We start from the raw sequence: 16,560 nt of genomic DNA on the forward strand, positions 1-16,560 counted from the left end.
AACAATGTCTATTTTGACACCATGCAGGGTGAGAACACTTAACCAAGACTAAAGTATTTACATGAAGGGTTGGGGGATGGTGGTGGGGAAGAAGCTGGGCAGTAGCCAAAATGTGATTGGACAAAAGCTGAGAGAGAGGAAGAAGGAGAGGCTATTGAAATTAAAGAGTAAAGCAAGGTGAAGAAGCAATGGAAAAAGTGGAACTGGATAGCAGTGGGAGTTTTCTAAAATTTGAAAAATCAATATTTATGTATTAGGCTTAAGACTTTCCAAAAGGTTGCTTATCAAGTTTACATTGCACTTCACCCTAACAAATGATGAAGCTGAGGACACACATATTGCTGTGGGAATATTGAAGGGAATTGAAATGGTTGGCTGCAAGGAGCCCAGAGACATTGGGCAGGTGTTTAGGTTTGGAAACTTTGACATGCTTGCCTTTTTTTTGCATTTCAGATAAACTGAAGGTCATAGGTGGCTGATGTGGTATCAGAGGAGATTGAATTTGTGTGAAACCTCTAGTGTGGAATGTACCAGAATTTCACAACAAATAGTTATAGTATCTTGTTTAATCGTGAATGAAATATAATTTCTAACATTGCAGGTAACCAATGTCAATACAAAAGGACATGAACATTGTTTTTTTGCATCCATCATCAATCTTTAGCCTCCTGAAGTCAGGCAAATCACAGGTCAAATGCAGCGTAAAATCTTATTAAACTGGATTGACAGTACATATTGTCTGCATCATGAGTGGAGTCTTTGCTGATGGGAATTCTCCATTTCTGACATCAGCAATCCTCATGGCCTGTCTGAAAGGGAGAGTCAATTTAATCCCAATTAGTGCTTGTAGAAGCTGGATGCTTTAAACTTGTAGGACTTCTGAACTAGAGTGAGCTTGCCAAATTGGCAAATTGTATGAGAGTGCAAGGTCAGGGTATTACCCCATAAATTCCCATACAAAAGCGCTGTAACAAGCATATGTATAGGCACATAAAACTTGCTCCTTTTATAAGGAATTTAGCATTCAGAAGATCCTTGATGACTTGTTATTAAATTTTATAACAATTTTCTCTTACGGACAGAACAGCTCCAGTCAAATTAATGCTGATTTCCCAAGGCTGCCAAATACACCGCTTTGTCAAGTTTGAATACAATATGTAATGGATCAAAAGACATTTCCACATCAATGCATTGCCATTCTTTTGCATTCTTTCAGAAAGTCATTCAAAAGATGTAAAAATGAAGTGGTCATATTATGAGCCCAATTTATCTCGATAAGGTTGGTTTAAATACACAAAAAAAATCCATTCCTAATGTAATCATTTTAACAGTCATAATTATTGGATATACTGTAAATTGATTGTTTTCATGGCATTCGACAAGTAATGCAAATGTTTTTTTTACTCTGTTATACAAATCTCTTCTACTTAATTGTGGATTGGATCTTGCTTGTATGTTGTTCTTGATACCTGTATTCACCAATTAATCTTTTCCTTGATGTATTTTCACTTCTTTTTCATTCTCCCTCCCATCTAAATTATTCTACGCATGCCTTGACTTACCCCTTTTTGCCTCCAACCTATGACCAAATGACTGAATAAGACACAGTGGGGGGAGGGGGGGGGAAAGGGGTAGTGGGGGGAAGAATGGGGAATGTTTTCTCCAGTGTATAACTTTGGTGCAATTATTCAATTTTATTCCTCAGTAATGACATTACTGAGCACCTAGATATAGATATGGAAGATCTCTCAGGGATTGTATCACCTGTTGGAAAGAACCCATCCCCAGAATGTCTTCAGAGACATCCCATTACACTGTAACCTCTTCAATTCTGATGTATTAGCATCTTCAGGCCTTCCTATTGTGTCATCATTGGGATGTGACGTTCTCAGAGCAAACCTCAACCATGAGCATGGACTACATTGTGGAAGTGAAGGGCATGTTGACCCTGAACTTGCTGACCACAGGATAATTTCATACAGCTGAAGCACACCCTTCTATTATTCTTAATTTGATGCTCATTCCAACCCAAGAGGTCACACAGACCATGTAGCACAGTAACCATTTCATCCATTTCAATTTAATTGAGAAGAATGAAACATGGTGTCAGAGCCACTGACTTCCAATGAATGCAGTTGGCTATGCACTCATCTGCCAATTAAACCTTTATGGCTGAGCTGGATTTAATCAGTAGGTGAGGTTTTTATTCCTTCAGCCATTTACTTGCTATGTACTTACTGGTAATATTTCCCCTTTACTCCCTGTCCTGAGTTAGGGTTTCAAAACCAAAAATATTGACTTGCAACTTTAGTCTTCCTAGATGCTTCTTGGTACACTGTGGAAAGTATACTAACTGCTTACATCATGGCCCAGTTTGCAAACTGGATGCTAGGAATGCAGAAGGCTGCAGAAAGAGTTAGACGTAGCCAAGTCCATCACAGGTAAAGTTCTATGACCATTGAAACCATCTACATGGGGCACTGCCTCAAGAAGTTTGCCAGCATCATAAAAGATCTCCAACACCCTGACCATGCTCTCTTCTCCTGATGCCTGGCTCCTTTTACATTCAAGATCAGTTTTTATTCCCCAAACAGCCATCAGCCTCTTGAACTTCCCCATACATCCCTCACTATAACATCATATGACCAAAGATCTGTCTGTATGACAGAATCAACACATTTTTTGCACAACAATTTACTTTCAACTGTGAACAATGTCAATAAACTTTATGCAGGACTATGGAAGGTGCCATCTCACTAGCTCTACGCAGAGTTCTGGAACACCTGGACAGCAAAGATCCTTAGATCAAGATATTCTTCATCAACTACAGTCTGGCATTCATCAAAATTGGTCACTAAACTCCAAGACCTGGTCTCAATACTCCACTATGTAATTGGATCTTGGATTTCCTCATCTCCAGACCACATTCACTGAGATTTGGTAAGAACATCTCCTCAATCACCTCCATCTTAGTACCCTGATCTACTTGCTATACACCTATGACTGTGCAGCTCGGTATGACAACACTATTTACAAATTTTCTGATGATGTAGTGGGTTGAATAAAAATGGGTGATGAGTCAGCACACAAAAGGGAGATTGTCTGAGTGGTGCACCAACAACAAACTCGCACTCAATGTCACCAAAACCAAAGCTGATTATTAAGTTCAGGGAGGGAATACCAAAAGTGTACAATGCAGTTATGGGAGATCAAAGGTGGAGAGGGTGTGCAAATTTAAGTTTTGGGAGTCACTATCTTGGAGGATCTTTCCTGGACCTAACAGATGAATGGCACCATGAAGAGACCACATCAGCACCTCTACTTCCTCAGGAATTTGTGAAGGTTCAGAATGACATCGAAAACCATTTCAAATTTCTACAGATGTGTGGTGGAAAGTGTGCCAACTGGCTGCATCCCAGTCTGCTATGGGGACACCAATATCCCTGAGCAGAAAACAAAGTAAAAGGTAGTGGCCACAGTCCAGGACATCACAGGCAAAAGTCTCCCCAGCATCACGAACATCTAAAGGGAACACTGGCATCGGAGAGAAGCAGCAATCATCAAGGAATCTCACCACCCAGCACAATCTGCTCTCTGTTCTCACTGTTACCATCAGGAAAGAGGTATGGGTGCCACAAGACTTGCACCACCAGATTCAGGAACAACTGCTACCCCACCACCATCGTACTCTTCAACAACAAACTCAGACTCATTTAAGGACCTCTTTTGGACTTTGTTGAATGTTTTTCACTCTGTATTGCAGAGTTAGTTTGTATACATTTTTTTATTTGTTTACATGTATACATATCTTCTTAAGTAGTCGCCCACAGGAAAAGAATCTCAGGTTTGTATGTCATCTATATACTCTGACAATAAATCTGAACTTTGAACTTTCATTCATCATTTGACCCATTGAGTTCTTCTGTAGCGGCAGCTACACCGCTACTGAAAGAACACACAACCAGACGGGTTGAGCTCAGTGAGCAGAACTGATTTATTGCAGGCTGCTGGGCTGGATTTATACTCCCAGCCCGGACATGGCTAAGAACCGCGCTGGTGGGCGCTGTCGTCACCCGGGCATCGCATGGTCCCCCAGTGCAGGCTTCTGAGCCCTATGCTGAGAAGAAGGGGAACCCCCAACGGTGCCAATTTGGTTGGCTGCCCCACTGCGTGGATTACAAGTGGGGTCAGTTCGCCTGCCTAGTGGTATGCCACCACACTTCCAACTTTAGTTCTAGATTCCAGCCTAGACAGTCCCTTTTGCTTCATATTATTTTCATGTTCAACCACCTCTGCTGGCCATTTTCATGTGAGATTTTATTCCAAGAAATGGCTGTCTCCATGTTTTGAACCTAATAAAATGTGCTAAAGGAGAACAAACAAAACTTCATTAATTGCAGATGAGGCCTATCTGACAGAATCTGTGCTCTTTGGTTTCCTTCAGTTACTGTAGTTGAATCTTCCTGTCTGCCAGGTTATGGGAAATGCAGAAGGAGATTAATTAATCACAAAAAACAGAGTGTCCAGAATTACTCAGTGTGCCATTGGATTTTGCATTAATCCTGCTGAGGTTGTCACTTTTTTGACTGTTGCTAGTAGATACCTGTAGTGGAATGAAGTGACCCAGTGCTGAATGCTTCAATTGCCATGGGAACACCAAACATGTCAAGAAAGGTGCTCAAATGTCGATCGGCTGATCACTTGAAGTGTCATTTTATTAATCCATATTTCAGTGAAAATGGGTAGAACTAAAAGTCAAGTTTGAAATAACAAGCATTCTCACGGAATTTCCAGGGAGTAGACAGCAATGCATGCCATTTCTGATGCCTTCCATTTCAATAATTGATCAAATAAAGGCACTGATTGGTGACCTATCTGAATGCCTTTTTATATTGCACCATGTACTTACACAGTTGGATCAAGTTTTTTTTTAATTAATTTCCTCTGACATTGACAGGGACCAGATGGAGAGAAGTTATTGCTGTGTTATTTCTTGGCTGCTACACGACTTTGCTAATTTATGGACACCAAGTGCAGTCAAAGCAGGAACTCGTGCATTCCCAATTGCACAGGAAGCAGTGGATTTTATCTTCAGCAGTAGAATAGGAAGAAGGTTTAAAAAAAAACATTTTCTTTAATTGTCAGAGATTTGGATCAATCATGATAAAAATGATTGTGTAGAAAGAGGACATTCAGCTCAGTGTGTCCAAGCCTATCGCAATAATCAGCCACAATCCACCATCCAACATTAAGTCTATGACTCCACAATACTTCCACCTCATATCCAGGTATCTTCTAAATATTATCAAGATATCTAGTTCCACTGCTTTTTCAGACACTAAGTTCCAGCCAGTTGAATATTTCATCACCTACTGACTGCTTTGCATTGGATGGTGGCTCGTCATCTGGGATACAAATCATTTTTATATTTTGCCTTTAGGTCCCTCACAATTAAATGCAATTATGCAATTCTTCAACATATTCTTTTGCAAGGAGGACAATCCAAGCTGACCCAGTCTTTCATCGTATCTGAAATGTTCCAGACTTCAGAAATCTTTTCTGGAAGACACTGAGCATTTTCTTTGTATTGTTCTTTTATTCCAACAAGAAACTAATTATTTGGATCATTTATGGTCTGACAGAAATGGAGATTTGTGACACACAGAGGATAGATACATCCTGAATCATTTTCATGTGCAGAAGAGCTGGCAAGTAAATGATCCTGACCAACCCAACTATCAACGTGTTCTCATTTCATGTTTCACATCCATGATTCCAAATTGATTTAAGAGTAGCTACCTTGTTTATCTGCTCCCATCATGGTTGTGGTCACTCCATCTGTGAATTATCCCCCAGTTTTATAATACTGATTATTCCATTGGTACTTCTTAGTCAGAGTTCATGCATATTTGACCCTCATGATTTTTTTTTCCATTTGGTGCCAGAGGCTAAGTCTGAATACACCTTTTTTTTATTGTAAATTCACTATAAATTTCCATCTGTCTTGTTTCATTACTTCCTGCTTTTTATTAAAGAAAATCGAAGTCTGTCTTGCCATCCTTGCCTGAAACTGGCCTTCCCAATGTTGCTGACAATTCCTGGTTGCATCTGTGTTCTTCTCAGCAAGACAGAAATCTACAGAGGGAAATTATTGACTGAAGGGAATATAAATGTTCCTATAGCTTCAGTTCAACTGTGAAGAAGGTACACCAACTTTCAAAGAATTTTGAGGAGATTTGAAATGGCATTGAACTTCAACAGGTGCACTGTGGAAAGTATATTGATTTGTTGTCCAGGAACACAGAAAGCTGCAGAAAGTGGCAGGTCTAGCCAAATCTATCCTGGGCTCTGACCTATCTTCCATTGAAGACATCCATGCGAGGTGTCATCTTAAGAAAGCAGCCAACCACATAAAAGACTCCCATCACCCCGACCATACTCTTTTCTTCATTGCTGCATGCTAGCAGAACTTAGATGTTAACATGTAAACAAATAAAGAAATGTAAACAAACTGACTGTGCAATATAGAGCATAAAAAATCAATAAAATGGACAAGTAAAAGGTCTTAAATGAGTCTCTAATTGAGTTTGTTGTTGAGGAGACTGATGGTGGAGGGGTAGCAGCTGTTCCTGAACCTGGTGGTGTGAGTCTTGTGGCATCACAACCACTTTCCTGATGATAGCATTCCCTCTTACACAACTACCTCAAGCATCCACCTCTTCCTATCTACATTTTCATATTCCCAACTAAAATTCTATCACTGCTGGAAACATCTTCTCCATGTGCACTCCAACCAGTTTTTTTTTGCTCTTTGAAAGGTTTCAATGAGGAGGTATAGTTTGCAGTTCGCAAAATTCTGTTACAGCCCCAACAATCAAGACCCGGGTTTGAATCCCACACTGTCTGTAAGGAGTTTGTACATTTTCCCGGTGTCTGCATGGGATTTCCCTGGGGACTCCAGTTTCCTCCCACCCTTCAAAAAGAATGTCCTGGAGATGTAGGTTAATCGGGTGTAATTGAGCAGCATGGGCTCATTTCAGATATGACAAAAGGGCCTGTTAATGTGCCTTAAGAATAAATTTAAAAAATACAAATTTAAAAAATGTTTTTATTTTCCTTACCATGAACTATCACATACATCAACTAACTAAACCGAAGACCCTGATTTATCTTTCAAATCCTAACTCTAATTCTGGCACATCTCCCTTAAGACCAGCCCCTTTAGGGTAAAGCCCAGTTCACTTTGTTCCTTCCACTCTCTCAGCTCCGTCACATACTGGACCAGTTTTCTGATACTATCTCTGATCTCAGTTAAATACTGATCCACATGGAGACTCACAGGCTACTCTTCATTCTTGAACTTATCAGTCGCCATCACCCTGCACGCATTTATCTCTGCTTGCTGTTTTCTGTTTCCCTTTTAGATACTTTAGGACACTATAGCACGCTGAAGATCCAACTGCGCCGGGTAGGTCACGTCTCCAGAATGGAGGACCATCGCCTTCCCAAGAACATGTTCTATGGCGAGCTCTCCACTGGCCACCGTGACAGAGGGACAAGGACTGCCTAAAGAAAGCTCTTGGTGCCTGCCACATTGACCACCACTAGTGGGCTGATCTCGCCTCAAACCGTGCATATTGGCGCCTCACAGTTTGGCGGGCAGCAACCTCCTTTAAAGAAGACCGCAGAGCCCACCTCACTGACAAAAGACAAAGGAGGAGAAACCCAACACCCAACCCCAACCCACCAATTTTCCCCTGCATCTGCTGCAACCGTGTCTGCCTGTCCCGCATCGGACTTGTCAGCCACAAACGAGCCTGCAGCTGACGTGGACATTTACCCCTCCATAAATCTCCATCTGCGAAGCCAAGAGAAAGAGAAGAGAGAATAGCATAGTATAATCCCTTCAGTCCTTAATGTTGTGCCAACCTTTCTATTTCTACCAATAAAACAAAACCCTTTCTACCATATAACCCTCTATTTTTCTTTCATCCATGTGCCTGTCTAAGAGTCTCTTAAATGTCGCTAATGTTTCAGCCTCCACCATCATCTATGCAAGGCATTCTAGGCACCCACACCTCTCTCTGTGTAAAATAGGTATCATTCATTTCTTCCCTACACTTTCCTCCGTTCACATTGTATTGATGTCTTCTGATGTTTACTACTTTCGCTCTGGGAAAAAAGGTAGTGGCTGTCTATCTTTTCTATGCCTCTCAGAATCGTGTAGATTTCTATTATATCACCTCTTAGTTTTCTTTGCTCCAAAGAGAAAAGCCCCACTCTGCCAACTTATTTTTTCAATCCAGGCAATATCCTGGCAAATCTCCTCTGCATCCTCTCCATAACTTCCACATCCTTTCTACAATGAGGTGACCAGAACTGAATGCTATACTCCAAGTGTGATGCGTAGAATTGCCTCATTACTTTGTGACTCTTGAACTCAATCCCCTGACGAATGAACTTCTTAACTACCCTATCAACTTGCCCAGTAACCTTGGGTGTTGTATGGTCTCCCTGTCCTTTTACATTGTGAGCTATCTGACCATTAACTCTGGGGTCACTCTTCAGTTTTGATCTTCCAAAATGCATGCCTCACACTTATCCATATTGAACTCCATTTGCAACTTTTCTACCCAACTCTGCATCTATATCCTTTTTGTAACCTATGACAACCTTCAAAACTATCCACAACTCCTCCAACCTTCATATCATCTACAAACTGACTGACCCATCCATCCACTTTTTCATCTTGGTCATTTATAAAAATCACAGAGCAGTGGTCCTAGAACAAATCCCTGTGGAGCACCACTAGTTCCTGACCTCCAGCCAGAAAACTTTCCTTCCACTACTACTTTCTGTTTTCTACCTGCAAAGGTTTCATGGAGCCCATACGTCATGACTCTCATGTCTCTCATGGGGACCTTGTCAAATGCCTTATTTTAATAAGGCCTATATACATCACATCTACCACCCTACCTTCATCAAATCTTTTTGTTATTTCCTCAAAAAAAAACTAAATTAGGCTCCTAAGGCATGATCTTTCCTTCACAAAGCCATGCTGACTATTCCTGAAAAGATTGTACTTTTCCAAAGGCTCATAAATCCTGACCTTAAGAATCCTTTCCAATAGTTTTCACACAACTGATATAAGAATCATTGGTCTATAATTTCCCAGAGTTCTCCCCATTTCCTTTTTAAAATGTGATCACATTTGCCATTCTCCAGTCCTCTAGCCCCTTCTCAAGGAGGATACAAAGATCATTGGCCATGGCATAGCTATCTTTTCCCTCCCCTCCCACAGCAACTTGGAGTATATCTCATCTGGCCCTGGGGACTTATCAATCTTAATGGTTTGTTTTAGAAGATCCAGCACTTCCTCTTTCCTAATCTCAACATGGTCCAGCACCCAAGCTTGTTTTATACTGACCTCACTTTGGATCAAGGTAATTTTCTCTGATGAATACTGAAGCAAAGTATTCATTTAGGACCTCCCCAACCTCCTCCACTTCCAGGCACATGTGGACTCCCTTATCTTTAATTCTCATTATTTTTCTCTTTTTCACATAGATATAGAATGCTTACATAAATTTCATTTTTTTTTAGTTTGTCAGAGGATAGGCAAGGTTTTCTATATCACACTATTTAATTTTCTTTTCATTCTATGACATTTTATGTAATCCTAACATCTGCTTCAGGTGCCTCATTCAAAAACCAATGAGCTCCATGCTCCTAGCTTCTGGTCCATGTATTTCTGATTTATATTGACTAACACGTTTGCCACAGTGCTTAACTCTTGCATTCAACTGAGAGAGAGGCCATGAATCTATTTTCAGATTTTCCTCTTAATAATCCAAAGTGTAGTCCATCACTCTTGACTGTACTCTAAATGTACACCAAATAATGAGATGGCCATCGCTAACTTATTTTGCTTGAAACCTGTTGGGTGGTCTGGTTAGCTTAGCAGTTAGTGCCATGCTATTACAGCTCCAGGGACCTGGGTTCAAATCCAGTGCTCTCTGTAAAGAGTTTTGCCATTCTCTCTGTGTCTGTGTGGATTTCATTCGTTTCCCTCCCACCCTTCAAAAATGCACAGGGGTTAACATAAAGATAAAGAATGAAACATTGGAAAAGCTATGCTCCGGAACTATGAGAAATACAATAAACATGAGGTTACGCATGATACATTATAATTGGTTACACAGGCTATACATCACACCCCAAAAGTTAAATAAATGGGACCCAACAGTATCAGACAGATGTTTTTGCTGTAAGAAGGAAATGAGAACAACCGTACATGCAATTTGGGCATGTGAGAAAGTGTAAAAGTTTTGGGAAGATCTAAACCAGGTATTAAATAAAATCACAAAAAGCAACGTACCAAAAAATCCAGAGATCTTTCTTCTAAATAATATAAGAAGCAAAAAACTTGGACTCGATTTGGATGGAGCACAAAAATATTATGATAGCCTGAGCCGTAGCAAAAAAATGTATTATGTCAACCTGGAAATTAGAAGATAGCCTGAGAATACAGCAACAGTACATAGAAATTAATAAATGTATTCCATTGGAAAAAAATAACATATAATTTAAGAAATAACATCACAGTATTCAAATAAAATTTGGAACCGTACATGGAACACAACAGAGAAGTTCTACCGCGGACCTCCACCACCTAAAATGGCAGAAGGAGAAGACGAAATGAACTGACCCAGTATGTAAAAGTAGAAGACTCAAATTTCTTGTTCATTTTCATTGTGTGAGGACATTGTTTAATGGGTTTAATGTATCATATAGGTTCAATGTTGAGTGGGTGGGGAGAGGGGGTGGTGATGAAGGGAGGGAAGGGAGGGGGAGAAGGGGAGAAAATGACAGTGTATATTCAAGAGGGAAATGTTTGTGTGTATTTTGGTCAGTATGGTTCATAGTGTGAAAAATAAAATTTAAAAAAATGTACAGGGGTTTTAGGTTATTTGGGGTATTTAGGGTCATGAGCTCATGGGTTAGAAGGACCTATTGACCTGCTATATGTCTAAATTTAAAAAAAATAAGAATAAGCCATTTCTTGTCTGAAGCATGTCTAGCAATAGAGCTTCCTTCTTCTTTAATACATGAACCCATGCTCAACAAAAAACAAATTTCATTTCACTCTAATAAAGTGATGCTTATAACTAAGGCTCAAATGTCCAATGCTCGCTCATTACTTAGATGGCAATGCCGTACCTCGACAGCATAGGATTAAGATATGGGGAAATAAATTCTGCAGTATTTTAGGAGGTTTCTTTATACTCAGTCTGCAAGATATTGCCTGAATATATGATTGAAGCAGACACTCTCACAATATTGAAGAATTAAAAAGACAAGTATTTGAATTACCAAGGCATAGAATGTCATGGACCACATACAGACAATTGTAATTAATATAAATTAATATAAATATTAATATAAATACCAATCACTGTATCTGCAGACTTGATGTTTGACTTCAATATAAATATATAGATTGGCATGGTTATGTCAATGCTTTCACAGCACCAGCAAACTTGAGTTCGATCCGGCGCTATCTGGTAAGGAGTTTGTACGTTCTCCACATGTCAGCGTAGGTTTTCTCTGGTCCTCCGGTTTTCTCCCTTGACCAAAACATATGTGGGTTTAGAAGGTTAATTGGTCACGTGTGTATAGGAGCAGCTCATGTGCTCATGGGCTGGTCGGGTCTGTTACTGTGCTGCATTTCTATATTAGACAAAGTTAAATGAACATTTGATGGTTGCATGGATATGAAGGGCTGAAGACCTGTTCCAGTGCTGGATAACCCTATGATTCTAATACCATGAAGTAAAGACTCATAAAACCTGGTTCCTCCAGTCCAGATATGTTCAGAGGTGATCTCCTTATGCTGGACATAATCTTACTTGCCAGTCATTCCAAATGTAGGCTGTGGTGGTATAACAAGTTTGAAGGGTTCAAAGAGTGATAGTGTTGGACACATGTTAGTATCAAATTGTGAACTTTGTTACACTTGTCACAAATATGCGACAGGAGACACACAAACTCTCATACAAACTAGCAATGCTCTAAGTCAAGTTATCTAAATTATACCTATGTAATTTTAAGGGTTCAACCAAAGAGTACCTTCCAAATCCACCCCCACCCCAACAAGCAGGAATGGCACACCAAATGGCAATGTAATATAGTACATCTACCTACAAGTTACAACAGGCAAGACATGATAGTCTCTCCCAGATCCATGCTGCGAATAGTCCCTACCCTTCACCAGTGCATAACTTATAATTAGTGCTCCAGCACTGGCCACAGTTCACTAACTGGAGTGGAGCTTAGGGACGGTTCCAAAGAGGTAAGCTAGCGTACGTGCTGGGTTTTATACTGCAGCCGGCTGGAGGGCTAGCCCAGATAGACCAATGTGATTTTAGGTGAGGAGGAGAACTAATTAGATGGTGTCTTTATGTTTGGGTGAGTGTGACATGGGCGAAATAATTTTTGACCTGTTTCCTGTCTGCATGGTTAGATGACCTTCCAGGTTGTAAGCAGGTGAAAAGCTCTTTGTGCTAACCAGCCTTCTATCTGCCCTGTTGGATAATAGTCTGTGTTAAAGTAACCATGTGAGCTATTATCTTCAGTTCATCCAAAATAGCTATCAATTTGATCACATTCCCTCATTAGTTCCACTGACAGTTTTATAGGTGTTGCGATTCAAATATTTACACTTTCGTAAAAGTGTCACATTATAAAGTCCTTTAGGGATGCATTATCAAATCAAGTTAGTTGCAAGTAAAGAGATGCAAAAAGATTATTTGTCAATATTTTAGACCTATTCAGCGATGTGTGTAAGCAAATGTACCTTCTCCCTGTGTTTGTGTGGGTTTCCTCCGAGTGCTCTGGTTTCCTCCCACCCTTCAAAATCGTATGGGCTTGTCGGTTAATTGGGTGTAGTTGGGAAGCGTGGGCTGAAAGGGCTATTACCGTGCTGTATGCACAAAGTTAAATTAAAAAATTTAAAGAAGAAATGGATCCCTAATTGGCAGTGCTAAATGAGGTATTTTGTAATATTGTATTCCACATTATCAATGAAATTCATTTCGAGACAACGGAAGTCACTCAAGCATTGGATAGAATCATGGATACCCCAGAGGTCACAACTGGATGTAAATTGGCCCCTGGAGTATCATTGGGTTGAAGAACATTAAGGAGAATGTAGGAACAGACATAGAAGAACCTCCTTTACATTTCCAAACAGTTCCATCGCAGATCAATCAGAGACATGGCTGAGAGCCATAAAATCGATGCTGTCTATTAATCTACAATTGCCAAAACTTTTTCCTGGCATTTTTACAATTTAAATTTGCAAGCTGAAATCAGAGGAAAGAGTCTGAATGTTTTGAAAGAAAAACACCACAGACCACAGCAAGTGATAAAAGAAAGCTGCAAGATGCCAAGGTGACGTGCTGAATTATAAGACTATGCTTTCAAACTTAAATTTAATTCCACCCATGTCTGTTTGCACACAATGAATTGCTTTGTTTGGCTGACAAGTGCTGATGCCCATCTTGAATTTTATCAGGTGAATCGAAAAATTGGCTTTATGGGTTTGACAGGACAAACATACCCACACTATAATAACATTGGGATGATTGAATTCCTGCAAATTCTTTTGCTGCCGATCTCAATTATGAGGATCTTTTTGAAAATATGCTTTGCTTGTCATTGCTATTACTATGGACTCATGGAGTCATAGCAAGAAACTGAAAAGAAATACAACCTTCATTCTTCAGAGCCTGCATTTTTTATGCTCTTCCTGTCATAACACATTTTATATTCCCCATTTTCCCATCCATTCCCACCCTAAGTTACATCATTCACTTATTCACTGGGAACAATTCACAGTGGTCAATTAACCCAGTGTGAAAATGCAACACAGGAGGGAAATGGTACACCTGAAGGAAATTCACATGGTTAGGGGGGAGGTGTGTGGGAATGTACAAACTCCACACTGACAACATCCGATGTCAGGATCGAACCTGAGTCTCAGCAACTGTAAATCTAAAGCTCTTCTAACCACCTCAGCCATTTCTTTAGTATCCAATCAAAGGAGTTGCTTTCTTCTTGTGTCTGTGTTTCTTACCTAACTGACGAGTCCCTGCTGAAACAGGACTCAGCAATAAAGTGATTCAGTTCAACCTGATGAAGCTATATTTTTATCAGAACATTATAATTTCTTTTGACAAGCCTGCTTACGCTCTATTAATTCTCCTTTTTAACCAGGTAGAAATTGCAATCAGAGAGCTGTGAAACCTGTAGGGCTTTGCACTGCTCCATTGGATGATGGAATAAGTACATGGGGGCATTGCAGCTAGAAGTTCAGCAATCATATCGAAGATCAGATCTCATTCAAAAACCATGAGTCCGGGGCATTCCCATGAACAAAACATCCTAAATCATATCCTCTTCTTGCCAAGGTCATTTTCCTTCAAAATAATCAATTATAGAAAATAATTAAATGGAAATCTGCAGACTCTACGATTGCAGTGCCCTAAAAAAAAGTGCTGGAGAAGCTCAGTAGGTCATGCAGCATCTGTCGGAAGTAAAGAATAATTAATGCATTCTTTGTCAAGGTGTGAGTAAAGGCATCTGAATAAAAAGGTGGGAGGAGCAGAGAGGGAGGGAGAAAGAAGCAGCAGGTGGAGTACATGCTCATTGGTAAGAGGGAGTGTTCTGAGTCAGAGTGTAAGTCTTTGTTTCAAAAGGCTTCAGGGAATAGGGGGCTGAGGTGATGGTGCAACAGTTGAAGTAATTAAAGGCCACCTGATTCAAGGATCAAAAATGATTTAGCAAATAGATTCTGGTAAAGGCAGGTTTTATTTATCCTACATATTTTATCCTGTATTAATAGACAGTAGAAATGGCAGCCCAGGTGGGTGAATACTCCTTTTGCAGAATGTGTGTAGTCAGGGAAGCCAGGAGCATCACTGATAACTTCACCTGTGAGAAGTGCAACCAGCCACAGCTCCTTACAAATCAAGTTAAGGAACTGGAGCTGGATCTTAAATGTTTTTTGTTTGCATCAGTATTCACTCAGAAAACTGGTGTAGCATCAATAGAAGTTAGGAAAACAAGCAGTGACGTTATCCAACCTATATAGATTAAAGAGGAGGGAGCGCTTTGTGTCTTAAAGCAAATAAGTGTAGATAAATCCCAAGGGCCTGACAAGATATTCCCTCAGATCTTGGGGGGACCTTGTGTAGAAATTGCAGGGACCCTGGAAGAAATATTTAAAATGTCTTTAGCCACAGGTGTGGTGCCAAAGGATTGGAGGGTAGATCATGTTGTTCAGTTATTTAAAAAAGAGCTCCAAAATTAACCCTGGAATTTATAGGCAGGTGAGCTTGACGTTAATAGTAGATAAATTATTAGAAGGTATTCTAAGAGATCAGATATACGAGTATTTGGTTAGATGAGCTGATTAGGGATAGTCTACATGAATTTGTTTAACCAATCTAATAGAGTTTTTCGAGAAGGTTACCAGGAACATTGTTGAAGGCTGTGGATGTTATCTACATGGACTTTGGTAAGTCTTTTCACAAGATTCCATGTGGGAAGTTAGTCGGAAAGGTTCTGACACTCAGTATTCATGATTAAATTGTAAGCTGGATTTGAGATTGGCTATAAGGGAGAAGCCAGAAAATGGTTGTGGATGATTGTTTCTCAGATTGGAGGCCAGTGACTGGTGGTATGCCTAATGGATCAGTGCTGGGACCATTGTTTGTCATCTATATCAATAATCTGGATGATAATGTGGTAAATTGGATCAGCAGGTTTGCTGATGACATGATGTTTGGAGATGTTGTGGACGGCAAGGAAGGTTTTAAAAGCTTGGAGAGGGATCTGGACCAGTTGTAAAATTGGGGTGAAAAATGGCAGATGAAATTTAATGCAGACATGTGAGGTGTTGCATTTTAGAAAAAACAAACCAAGAAAAGATATACACATTAAAAGGTAGGGCATTGAGGAGTGTGGTAAAACAGAGGGATCTGGAAATATAGATATTTTATTTCCTGAAAGTACTGTCACAGATAGATAGGGTTGTAAAGAGAGCTTTTGGCATATTGGCCTTAATAAATCAAAGTATTGAGTATATCAGCTGAGAAGTTATGGTAAACTTGTATTAGACATTAGTTAGATGAAAGTTGGAGTATTCTGTGCAGCTTTTGTCATCTAACTACAGGAAAGATATAATTAAGATAGAAGGAGTGCAGAGAAGACTTACTAAGATGTTGCCCAGAATTCAGGAACTGAGTTGCAGGGAAAGTTATACAGATTAGGACTTTATTCCCTGGAAAATAGAAGAATGAGGGGAGATTTAATAGAGACATTTAAAATTATCAGGTTATAGACAGTAAATTAAGGAAGGCTTTTTTCCATTGAGGGTAGGTGAGATGCAAACCAGAGGATATGGGTTAAGGATGAAAGGGGAAAAGTTTAAGGGAAACTTATTCACACATAGAATGGTGGGAATGTGGAATAAACTGCCAGATGAAGTGGTGAATG

This window comes from Narcine bancroftii, chromosome 1 (genome assembly GCF_036971445.1).
Source record: "Narcine bancroftii isolate sNarBan1 chromosome 1, sNarBan1.hap1, whole genome shotgun sequence".
Lineage (NCBI taxonomy): Eukaryota > Metazoa > Chordata > Chondrichthyes > Torpediniformes > Narcinidae > Narcine > Narcine bancroftii.